Genomic DNA, 13,293 nt, shown 5'->3' on the forward strand with positions numbered 1-13,293 from the left:
TGGAAATACTCTAATTTTGAAATTGTTATAACAACATAGACGTGTTATGAAAGCAAATACAATTAATGTTAAAAAATTGTGGCCTAAAAGGAGGCATATCCAAATAAGATCCTAACATTGAGATACTCTCTGGGCACATGGAACGGAGGCAGTAGCCTAAGGATGGGATCACTCACAGAAGACCTTTAGGAGAGGAAGTAAGGACTGAACCCATCCCCATTTCTCAGCCAATGAACAGCCTTCCTCCTACCATCCTTAGGAGGGATCTCTACCCAGAGGTTTTATTTTCAGAAAGTGCAGGTTCATCTCATTACTCCTTGTAATGCATGTATATTCTGATATAAATAAAGGTAAAGGTTCCCCTAGCACATATGTGCTAGTCATTCCTGACTCTAGGGGGCAGTGCTCATCTCAGCATTGTCTGAAGATATCTCTGTGGTCATGTGGCTGGCATGACTAAATGCTTAAGGGGCACGGAACACTGTTATCTATCCACCAAAGTTGGTTCCTATTTTTTCTACTTCCATTTTTACATGCTTTCGAACTGCTAGGTTGGCCCAAGCTGGGAAAAGTAATGGGAGCTTACTCCGTTATGCGGCACTAGTGATTCGAACTACCAAACTGCTGACCTTTCTGATTGACAAGCTCAGCATCTTAGCCACTGAGTCTCCATATTTGATATAAATAGGATATAAATTATATAAATAGGATAAAACGTTTTTGCACTCATCATACATTGATATTCAGATTGCAGCACAAACAACCCTTAGATCAGGCACACTAGCCAGAACTTGTACACCCTGGCATGTGAAAAATAAATGGGTATGGGATTTTATTTGAGTGTTTATGCTGCCAACAGAAGCAAGTTAAACAGAGGTCCACTCAAAATGCTTTAATTTCTAAGTGTGGGAGGATTCCCCCATACTCAGACTGGAAAATAACTTTTTAACCATTCAGCTAGCTGAGATGCCTTGCTGGTCTTTGAAGGAAGGCTTTGCTAGATCTAGCTATCACTTTCCATGTCAAAACAAAACAAACACTGCTGGTTTCTTTTTAAAAAAATAAAACTTTTGTATTCTTTATGAAAAGTGAGAAAAGGACTTTTGATGATTCTGCTGTGTGTGACCCACTGCTTACTCATCTCCATTCCACCAGGCTAAAATGACACTGTTATGTTCCCAAATCTCATGGACAAATTTGCTAATTGGTAAATAGAACTGATGAACATTTTACTTGAGAAGAACATCTTGAGATCTTTACTCAGAGTTATGTAGTTCTGCTGATATTAGTAGAATCATTTTTTTTCTCAATTAGAACTGTTTGTCTGATGGGGAAAGGTAGGAAGATTAGATCCCTCTATACAGTTCTCCCAGAGTAAAATTGACTTTTTTTCCCCAAACTCTATCTCCTAAGTACAAATTACTGGCAAATGACCATGTAGAATAGTCTGAGATGGAGAAAATCTCTAGACCTTACAATGTGTCAAGTGCAGTTCACAAAGAGTGAGACTAATGTTCTGAAAGACAGCCAAAGATCGTTTATGAGCAGCTCTCAAAGGGGCAATTTCTTCTTTCATTTTTCTCTTATAAGCCTTAAGGTGCATAGGTAACACAAGATTATCAAGTGACAGCAGTAGGTGTTAGATTTATTTTAAAAAAAAGAAGGCAGCATTATGATCACTGGTTTTATATATTTTCTGGGATGATTTAGATGTGATTAATTTCCCCTAAACTCTCGAGGAAAAGAATCATACATGAAAGAAAATTTTACCATAAAGCATCTAACCACCCCAGTGCAGCAGCAGACATAGAAAGTGAATAACTGTATTGGGTTCTTGATGGACTTACAATTTGCATAAAAATTTGCCATTATCTAGTAATATTTGACGTGGTGGCTCAGTGGCTAAGACGCTGAGCTTGTTGATCAGAAAGGTTGGCAGTTCGGCGGTTCAAATCCTTATCATTGCATAACGAGTGCGCTCCCGTTGCTTGTCGCAGCTTCTGCCAGTTCGAAAGCATGTAAAAATGCAAGTAGAAAAATAGGAACCACCTTTGGTGGGAAGGTAACAGCGTTCCGTGTACATTCGGCATTTAGTCATGCCGGCCACATGACTACGAAGATGTCTTCGGGCAGTGCTGGCTCTTTGGCTTTGAAATGGAGATGAGCGCCGCATCCAAGTGTCAGGAACAACTAGTACATACGTGTGAGGAGAACCTATACCTTTTAATAACATTTGACTCATTTGCAAAAAAGAAGTTTCAATAACTTTTTTAAAAGATGCAAATCTGTCAATTAAACATTAAAATGCAAGTTTATAACTTCCTTATGAATACAATGGGTTTTTTTTTCTAAATCAACAGAGATAGGATGGTTTGTTGGAAGTCCATGCAAAACAAATTAGGGAATAAGGATAAGTTAACACATACTTATTCAGAGCTTACTTCGGAATAAGGCTTCAATTCTTAATCACAAAGACCTACTCTGTCAGTATTTCTACTGTTCCATAGCATTCCAGAGTTGTTGGATATGAGATAGAAAACAAATGTTTTCTAAATATTTATTTTTTAAATAAAAACAAAATTAAAAAAATAATTCCATCACACAACACTGGTTGCAAATTGCTACTGACAAGATGGTAACCTACAAAACTGGTTTCTTATCTTTTCTGGAAAATATAGCTTAGTGTTTTTCTTCCATGTTACATGTGGATATACATTTTTTTCATTGGAGAGGTTGCTGTCATGTATTCTGACTCATAGATCACAATTCACTCAGCCTCCTACTTCACATTTCTGTTTAGCTCAGGAAAAACACTCAAAGGTACCATAGAACTTTCCTAGTGTGCAAATCATGCTGGGATAATAAACTTGCAACCATCTCTCATGCTAAACAAATGTTTGCACATAGAACTCTCTGAAAAACTGATGGATGAAAAGAGTGGCATATAATTAGACCAGAAAACCAATAAATTGCTCGAATCTGTAAAAACAGTCAGGAAGGCTAAGGATCAGAATGAACTAAGACTTGTAACAATGCCTCCCCCCCAAAAAAAATTTATTTTAATGTGTAAGGATAAAAGAAAGGTTGGTCCATTAATAGGAGTTAATGGCAAGAAGGTAACAGGCAGCAGGGAGAAAGCAGAATTGCTTAATTCCTTTTTTGCATCTGTCTTCATGAAAAAGGGAAAAATATTGTTAGCACTATGTAAAAAATGTATTGACCCAGTCACTACACTGTCCACAAAATATGTTGGTTGTTAAAGGAAAACTACAAGTAAAACATATACAAAAAAGGGGAGAGGGGGGGAAATAGTCCAACCTACCAAATGCAGCACCATGGGAGACAAAGCAAGAATACAGATCAAAATAGACATGAAATTGGTAAGAGAACACATAACCCTTCTAGAGGAGTTCAAATTACTATACCCAGATGGTTTACATAGCAGATTCTGAAAGAGTTGACAGGTGAAATCTCAGAATCACTGAACAAAATTTCAGAGAACTGAAAAAGAATTTACGTGTTTCCAACCTTCAAAAAGTGGGGAAAGGTGGATCAATCTAGGAAAATCCTGAAAAAGGTAAGGTAAGGCAGCATAGGTTTGTTAAGAACAGATCATACCAAACAAACCTTATTGCCTTTTTTTGATAAAGTGACTAAATTAGTGGATCAGGAAAATGCTATGGATTATATGTGATATATAGAAAAGTGTGCAACAGATAATACCATCACCAGGTGGATTCGCAGTTGGCTGACCAGCTGCACTCAGTCATCTTCAATGGGACTACATCTACATGGAATGAAGCATGTAGTAGGATACTTCAAGATTCTGTCTTGGGCCTACAACATCTTCATAAATAATCTTGATGAGGGGACAGAAGGAGTTCATCAAATTTGCAGATGACACCAAGCTGGAGGAAATTGCTAACACTTTGGAAAATAGATTTACGATTCAGAAATATCTTGACAGGCTTAAGCATTGGGCCATATGCAATAAGATACAGTGGTAAAAAAAAAAGTAAGGTCCTGCACTTAGGCAAGAAAAATCAAATGCAGAGGTATAGAATAGGTGATACCTGGTTCAGGAATACTAAATCTCTGGCAAGATTTCATTAAGTGGTTTGTTCTTGTCTCCTTAAGCCTGAGAGAGACTGACTGACCCAAAATCACCCAGTTGGTTTTGAGTCTACCGTGGGACTAGAACTCATGGTCTCCCAGTTTCTAACCTAGTGCCTTATCCACTATAATACATGGTGTGTTCTCTCTCTGTCTGTCTCTCCTTTTTTAAGGGAGAATTTTTTTCCCCTGTGTTGTTGTGTTTTTTGTAGTTCCTTAATCCTAAATAAATTGTTATTAAGCCATAATTTTTTTGCTTAAGTGACTACTAATTATATTTAGGAATTAGAAGTGTCTTGGTGAATATTTAAAGCCTCTATTAAAAAAAGAAAAACAAGATCTTATGGAGTCACTGGTGGTTTTTTGTTTTTTGTTTTTGCACTGATATAGTACTCACAAAAGACAAAACCTGAAATATTCACTAAACCCAGTCTTTTTCTCTTCTTATGAATGATCCAATGCCAGGATCATAATAATACCCTGAAGCTGAGTAGACAACTTATTTCTCACTTTCCTGGACATTTCCTGTGTTTTTCTGTGCTTTCAAAAAAACTAGCATCTTGACTTAATGGAATATTTATTAATTCCCCAAATGTTTGTGATAGAACTGAACCCACCAAAAAGCATTAAACTAGGACAAGGTGACATGTTTTTCTCCTCCCTCTACAATATGCACTTTCTTATGACCTGACTTTCTGGTTGCGATTTTTTTTTCTTTTTGTTCCAGAATTTAGTTAGACATAACTGTCTGAACAGATGCACAATAAAATAGTCCAGTGGAACCTTTACCCATATTAATACACAGAAAAAGGGGCAGGATTCACCGTGCATAGAATTTATAGTTCATTTAAATTGGCTTTTTAAACTGGTGATAAAAACCTGACCAAGAAACTCAGGCCTTCCTCAAAACTACAAAGATCTAATCTTTTTATCACATCGTTTTTAAAGATGTGAAATAGTATATATTTATAAACAGCGCAGGGAGAGAGGGGGGGAGAGGGGGAGAGAGATGCACCTGTATTATTGATGTAGTATATTTGGCAAATCCATTAAGTTCTATCCAGTCCAAACGTTGCTGTTTACTCATAACTTTGGCATGATAAATGGGTAGTTATAATGCATTGATTAAATATTACCTACTACTGGATTACTTAAATATAAATTTGCAAGATAAACTGGAACAGCTCAGACAGAATCATTACAGATTTTGTGGTAATTAATAGGAATGTTATGTAAATACATATTTAAGTGATTTATATAATGGAACTCCAAATGAACTGTTATAATCTATCATGCTGCGATAAATTAGCTTTCATGTAGGTATCTGACCTCTACTGGAGTATGAAAGGACCTGCATATGCGTCTCTTGAGTTTTACTTCCTTTTCTTGGTTTCACTTGGTAAATGCTGCTCCTTGCATTCTTTAACCACAAACACATCCAATGAAATAAAGTGTAGTTTCAGGACTTGCTACACAAAAGAAATTATATAACCATGATTGTGACAGAGCAAAAGAGCAAGATTAAAATTAAAACAAAGCAGAAATATATGTTGATTAGCACTACGTAACAGAATTATAAATTACAGTGAAATAAAATTGTCTTTAAACATCAGGTTTCCCTGGGGAAACATACACAGATTTTTTCATCTTTGCAAATGGGGCTTCTTTGCCACTAGGCTTCAATTTTTTCCTTTGCCACAGGTGCCTAATATTAAATTGGCATTTAAGGAATGATCGTTTTTGTCATTTAGTTACACAATGCAAAACTGAGTGGTTTTTTTTTTTTCCCAAATATGTTTTTATTCATTTTCACATTCAATTTTTTACAGTCACTTATATACTGGATATTTGCTATAAGAAAAGAAATAAAATAAAATAAAAAAGAAAACACAACTCATCATCATTCAGCATAAAACAAAACCCCACCTGACACTTCCATCCTCCATACACCCCATCTTCCCCCTCCAACTTTCCTTTCCTCCCTCTAACACTCCCCTTTCCTACTTCCCTTTCCCCTCAAACCTTCCTTTCTCCCCTTCCTCACCCTAGCATTCCCCTTACACCCTCCTTACATTCCCCTCTTACTCCCTCCTTGCTCCTCCCTCTTCTTTCCCTCTACCTCTCCCCTTGGTGTATTCCTTTATTCAACTCTTATTTATTAATATTGAGCTATGAAGATAGAAAATAGGAAACAAAATATGATAAAAAAAAACCCAAGGAAAAAAATATAAAGAGAAAAAAAAGAAGAGACAACCGTATACAAGTGCATTCTTCTTCTTATTGAAACTATATTACCACCCACCCACCCACCCACCCCCAGTAGGTCCCCCTCCCTATTCCCCCCCGACTTCCCAGGGCCCACACCTGGCACTGCCCTCTGTCAAACCCCTTCTGAAGTATCTTGTGATCCTATGGATTAAAAATAAAAGTAATATGAGAAAAAACTAAATAAAAAGAAATTACAAATTATAAAAAGGAAAAGAAAAGAAAAAAAAAGAAAAAAGAAAAAACTCTTTGTATTAAGCTCAGCCCCCCATCTTTATTAATGTTTAAACAGTATAAATCATTCTATATGTATTTTATTCTCGTCTCTTGCTTCTTTGTTATTTACCCCATCTTCCTGTAGACTCTCCAATTCACCTTCCTTAACCTTATGTTCAAATAAAAATTTATGCAGATTTATGCAGAGATCAGTTTACGATCTAGCTCAAAATAATCTCACCAAACTTTCCCTTCTAGTAGGATTTAAGCAGTGTGGATCATTCCACATATTCAAATAGTAATTTACACAAGAATCAATTTGCATTCTGTCTCAAAATAATCTCACCAAGCTTTCCCTTCTAATAGAGTTTAAACAATGTAGATCATTCCGCGTGAATTTTACCCTCGTCCCTTGCTTCTCTGATATTTACCACTACTTCCTGTAGTCACTCCAAATAATCTTTCTTAACCTTATTCTCGGATAATAATTTACACAAGAGTCAGTTTGCCTTTTAACTCGAAATAATCTGATCAGGCTTTCGCTACCTCTCCACCTACCCCGCGTTACCCAGCTCCCTTCCTCCCAAACCAAAGTTCATTGAAGTTACCATCTCCACTCTCTTCACTTTAAAGTCCTGGACAATTTAAATTAAAGTTCAAACATATAAGTCCCGTGAAATATGTGTTCAGCATCCGCTCCACGCAGTTCAGTCCCAATATCACACCACCAGTATCCAATTCCGCTTTTTCTACCGGAGAGAGACCGCAAACCCCCATTCAATCCACAACTTTGACAAATATTTTGGAATGTCTAATAGGAAAACATCGTAGTCTAGAGACTGAATGTCTTGCAAATTGTTGGGTCTAGACAGGATTACCGTATCTTAAACCAGACAAATATTTTGAAGACATAGCTAAATCCTCGATCTCCGCTCTTCTGCTTCTCCGGAAGGGGGAGAGCTACACCCTCCGTCTTGCAACCATGTGGTCTGCTGCTTGCCTTCTCCTTCGCCTTGTCTTTCCTCCTTTCCGAGTGAGTCAGGAAGTCCCGCCTTCAAAGTCTTATAGTAGAAATCTCGAGCTTCCGAAACAGAATTGAGACGAAATCTTTGATTCTCGAATGTGACCATGATGCCAGCTGGCGCTTCCCATTTATACTGTATCTGGTGGTTTCTAAGCTCTTCAGTTAGGAAAGTATAGTCTCTTCTTGCTTTTAACATCTGGGATGGTATTTCTTTGAAGACAATCAAATCCTGCCCATCAACTCGCAACCTATTATTGTAAAACTTTTGTATGATCGCATTTCTGGATTCTTTTGTGGAGAAATATATGATTATGTCCCTCGGGAGCTGTCGCTGTTCTGCTACCAACGAATTCTGGCGATAGATTTTTCGAATCTGCCAATCAAAATTAAATCCCGGGCTTCCCACCGCATGGCTGAAGGCCTCAACAAAAGTCTGTTTCAAATTCTCTTGCTCCTTTTCGCGCAATCCTCTGACTCTTATTGCAAATGCCTTCCTGTTAAAATTTATCATAACGAGCTGTTCTTGAGTATCTCTAATTTTTTGTTGTAATGTTTGGATGTTAGTAGTCAAATTAGAGTTAGCCTCCTCCAAGCTTTCCAATTTATTCTCCATTTCAGCGGTGTAATCTGTCAGAGCAGACATGGCTTCAAACGTATCCGCCTTCATTTGGGCAATCTTAATCTCTAGATTATCATATAACTCCAATACGAATTCTTTAATTTCCTGTTTAAAGTCATTAAGCATTTGAGAAAGAAATTCCTGTGTTAAAAAATCTCCAGTAGAGGGCGTAGGAGACAAGGGCAGCGATTTTGTAGCAGATTCTTTAAGCACATTCGTAGAAAGACGCTTCGGCTTTGACCTGGGAGCCATTATAAGTAAAGGCTAAAGATAAACAAATAAACAGCGTTCTCGCTCCCCTCAGTTTCCAAAAAAAAAAATTTGTTTATAGATTTTGGGTAGTTAATGAGGAATAGTCTCCAGGAAGGTAGAGCCGGCTAAGTACATCCCCTATCAGTCACCAACGGAGAAAAATCGCCATTTTGTAACACGTTTGAACAAAGAAGCCTCTAGGACAAACGAGGCTGGTGTTTAAGATAGTAATAAAAGTAAAACCTCTCAGGGGTGGGTCCCGCTCGTATTAATCATAAATAACTTCAAACAACTTTGCTTTGTCCTGAGGGGGGAGTCTCCTGTCTGGAGCTGCAAAAAAGGCAGCTGAGAAGAACTGGCTGGAGATAAGAGCTCAGCTAACGCTGGATCTAATCTCCGTCCACAGCCAAAAAAAAAGAAGAAGGCTGTGAACTACGAATAGACCCTAGCCACTGAGCTTCTCCCTGCCCCTTTCTTGCCAAAAAGGGGTGATATCTTTGATCTTATTTAGATATACAGACCAGATCTCTGAGAGGAGCTCCGTTGAGCCCCTTTCGGCGACAGGCTCCGCCCCGGAAGTCCAAAACTGAGTGGTTTTTGTTGTGGATGTGAATCAGTGACAGGATTCAAAAAATTGTTCTACCAATTTTGTGGGCAGGGCTTGGTGGGCAGAGCAGGGTTTGGTGGGTGGGGCAGGGGAAAGATATTGCAAAATCTCCATTCCCACCCCACTCCAGAGGAAGGTTACTGTAAAATCCCCATTCCCTCCCCAACCCACTAACTGCTTTCCAGCTCTGTTCTCCTGTGCAGGGCAACAAGAGACCGCCTCCTGCCAGTCACCTCCCAAAGACCTATTAGATCCCACAGACTAGGCCTCCTCCGAATTCCATCTGCCGGCCAATGTCAGCTGGCGACTCCTCGGGGGAGGGCCTTCTCTGTGGCTGCTCTGGCCCTCTGGAATGATCTCCCCGTGGAGATCCGGACCCTTACTACCCTCCTGGCCTTCCGCAAAGCAGTTAAGACCTGGCTGTTCCGGCAGGCCTGGGGCTGTTGAGCCATCCAGCCCCATTCGAGGTTACGGCTGTTGTATAATTTTAAATTGTTGTTTATTTTATTTTTTATTTTTTGTATCCCTTCCCCTTTTTTATTGTGAGCCGCCCTGAGTCCCTCGGGAATAGGGCGGCATACAAACCCAATAAAATCCAAATCCAAACAAAAATATCCAGCCAATCAGCTGGAAATCTGCAGACAGTGAATAGATTGGGGGCAGGGGCAGCTAGTGGTGATATTTGCCAGTTCTCCGAACTACTCAAAATTTCCACTACTGATTCACCAGAACCGGCCAGAACCGGCTGAATACTACCTTTGATGTGGATGCTTTCAAGTTAGTGTTGACTTCTGGTGTGACTGCCTAGAGAAGCCCTACAGTTTTCTTAGCAAGGTCTTTTGGAAGTGGTTTACCATTGCCTGCTCCCTAGAGCTGAGAGAGAGTGATTGGCCAGCTGGCTTCGTGCAGAAGGCAGGATTAGAACCCATGGTCTCCTGGTTTCTAGTTTAGTGCCCTATCCACTACATCCTCCAAATGGAATTAGGCTTTCCCATCTGTAGGGAGTTAAAGATTGAGAAGAAAATATTGGTATTAAACATACGAGCACATTTGACCTTCATGGAAATTCTATGTGTTTAGCATTAAAGAATGTAGATAATTGGCAAATTTTATAAAATAAATGTAATGGGTGCCAGTTTGTAATGATGATTATAACTACCATTTGAGTGTCATTTATGAAAGTATATGGATAAGGGAAAATGTATATGGAGAAAACAGAAAATCTGCTTTTTACTATCCCTCTTGTAATTGAGACACTTTCACTTTTTGATTATAATATTAGAATGGCAACAGAGGTGGTATTCAGCAGGTTCTGAGCAGTTCTGGAGAACCGGTAGCAGAAATTTTGAGTACTTCAGAGAACTGGTAAATACCACCTATAACTGGCCCTGCCCCCCCATCTATTCTCTGTCTCCCGAGTCCCAGATGATCAGGAGGAAATGGGGAATTTACATTAACCTTCCCCTGGAGTGAGGAGGGAATGGAGATTTATAGTATCCTTCCCCTGGAGTGGGGTGGGAATGGAGATTTTACAGTATCCTTCCCCTGCCATGCCCACCAAGCCACACCCACCCAGAACCGGTAGTAAAAAAAAAATTGAATCCCACCACTGAATGGCAACTATCAGAAAAAGGGCAAAACCAGAAGAGGGAGAAAGGGATTGTCAGAGCAACTTGCAAAAAGAGGAATTGCACCAGAATTGCTTCAGAAAACATTTGAGAAATTAGGTAAAAAGTTCTCTGAGTCACTTAATATTAAATTGACAAATTTTTGAGAGAGAATTAAAGAAATATTTGTAAAGTTGAATTAGGAGATAAAAGAAAAAAATAAGAAAATAGAAATTACTGTAAAACAAGTGACTGGAGATGTAAAACAAATTAATAACAAAGTAGAAACTTTCATAAGGAGGGGAGAAGTTTTAAGTAGAGAGATGAAAAGAGATTTGGATAATCTGGCATTATTGGAGTTAGGAGAAAAGGAATTTTGCTTGAGATTCAGAGAGGTTCCATTTTGGCAAAGATATTACAGAAAAGATAATTAAAGCTATCTTTTTTTAATTGGGATGAAGAGGATACAAAGGTAGAAACTGACAAACTTTATAGAATAAATGCAAAATTATAGACCAGGTTCATCAGCACCATTTTAAAACAAGACTGAAGATTGATTATACAGATGAAAATGTGCTTAAATCAATTCTTATTAGAATACTGTGCAAGAGAACCGAAAACTTATTTCTGACTGACAGACTTAAAACAGAAAAGGGTTTCATTTCAGCAGGACAAATCAGAAGGAATTATTGTTACTTTCAAACAAAAGAGGTTTTGACTGAATTATATGCAAAAAAACAAGAGAATTTGTAGGCAATACAAATGGAAATGCAGATGAGTCTACACAATTCCAACTCTATCTGTCCCTTCCAACTCTGCTATTGTATTGTATTGTAAAAGCCTTTATGGGTGCAATAGGAAAGTGAAAGGGATGATACTCCTTAGGTAATATTGACTTTTCTAAATTTTGGGATTAATTACAAATTAGGATTACAATACAATACAATAGCAGAGTTGGAAGGGATCTTGGAGGTCTTCTAGTTCAACCCCCTGCCTAGGCAGGAAACCCTATACCGTTTCAGACAAATGGCTATCCAACATCTTCTTAAAGACTTCCAGTGTTGGAGCATTCACAACTTCTGGAGGCAAGCTGTTCCACTGATTAATTGTTCTAACTGTCAGGAAATTTCTCTTCAGTTCTAAATTGCTTCTCTCCTTGATTAGTTTCCATCCATTGCTTCTTGTTCTACCCTGAAGTGCCTTGGAGAATAGTTTGACCCCCTGTTCTTTGTGGCAACCCCTGAGATATTGGAACACTGCTATCATGTCTCCCTTAGTCCTTCTTTCTATTAAACTAGACATACCCAATTCCTGCAACCATTCTTCATATGTTTTAATTTCAAAGTAGTATTAACACTTCACGTGATCTTGATTCTATCTCTGTTTATGTAGCCTAGAACTCTGTTGGCTTTTTTGGCAGCTGCTGCACACTGCTCTCTCATATTTAAATGGTTGTCTACTAGGACTCCAAGATCCCTCTCACAGTTACTACTATTGAGCAAGGTACAACCTATACTGTACCTGTGCATTTCATTTTTCTTGCCTAAATGTAGAACCTTACTCTTTTCACCATTGAATTTCATTTTATTAGATAGTGCCCAATGTTCAAGTTCATTACAAATGCATACTGTGGAATATAAATGGAGTAAACCATTATTTGAAAAAAAATAAAACAGGATACGATTTGCTTACAAAAAGACATATAAGCAAAAAGATATAAAATATTTAGCTTACAAAACTTTGGATGAAGATTTTATCTCAGCAGAAACAAAAAGTGGGGAAATAGACTTTTGTTTATAAACCCTGAACTTCATCAAAAACTTCAATTGACTAATGAGTATGGCACATATATTGGAGTGCAAGTTAATTTGTATGGGGTTAAACCTTTGATATTGGGAATATAGATAAATAAATATAAAACATAAATGATTATGGACAGATGAATTGGATTTTTAAAAATGAAAATTGGTGCTTAATGTGATTTTTACAGGTGTTTGTGATGGATTTTACCTGTCTGAAATCCATTCCTAAAAATGATGATGTAAGTTGTGGCTGTAACTTCATATTAATGTTTAAGAAAATAACAACAGCTTGAATTGCTGACAAATGCACTCTGAATTCAAAAATCTAGCAAGTTGCTTGTGTTGGATTAAGATTCTGCTTATTAAAAAGGTGATTTTAGCATCATGTTGCTGGTAAATGAGCTCTTGGGAGCAAAGGCAGGATAAGAATACAATAGGAAAAAAAAAACACAACTCCTTTTTTTCCTTAAGAATTTTGCTGCAGCAACAGAGCCAAGTAGGCGGATGGAAGTGCAACTGTTTGTGTCGCACACTGTATATACATGGAGCCAAAGCCCACTAGGCTTAATCTGAATCTATTTCCAATGCCAGGGCTACAGTTTCTGAAAACATAAAAAGGTGTCTTGCTACCCTTCCTCCCAGGGCTGAAGGGACATCCCCTCCCCTCCAGAATCAGCTTGAATGATAAACTGGGAAAGCAGCCAGGAGCTCCTAGTTGCTTTTTCCCAGACCCAGGCATCAACAATTCCAGTTGCCAACTTGCCACCACATGCACGTGTCCCTGGCCC

The sequence above is a fragment of the Thamnophis elegans genome, chromosome 4, assembly GCF_009769535.1.
Source record: "Thamnophis elegans isolate rThaEle1 chromosome 4, rThaEle1.pri, whole genome shotgun sequence".
Taxonomy (NCBI): domain Eukaryota; kingdom Metazoa; phylum Chordata; class Lepidosauria; order Squamata; family Colubridae; genus Thamnophis; species Thamnophis elegans.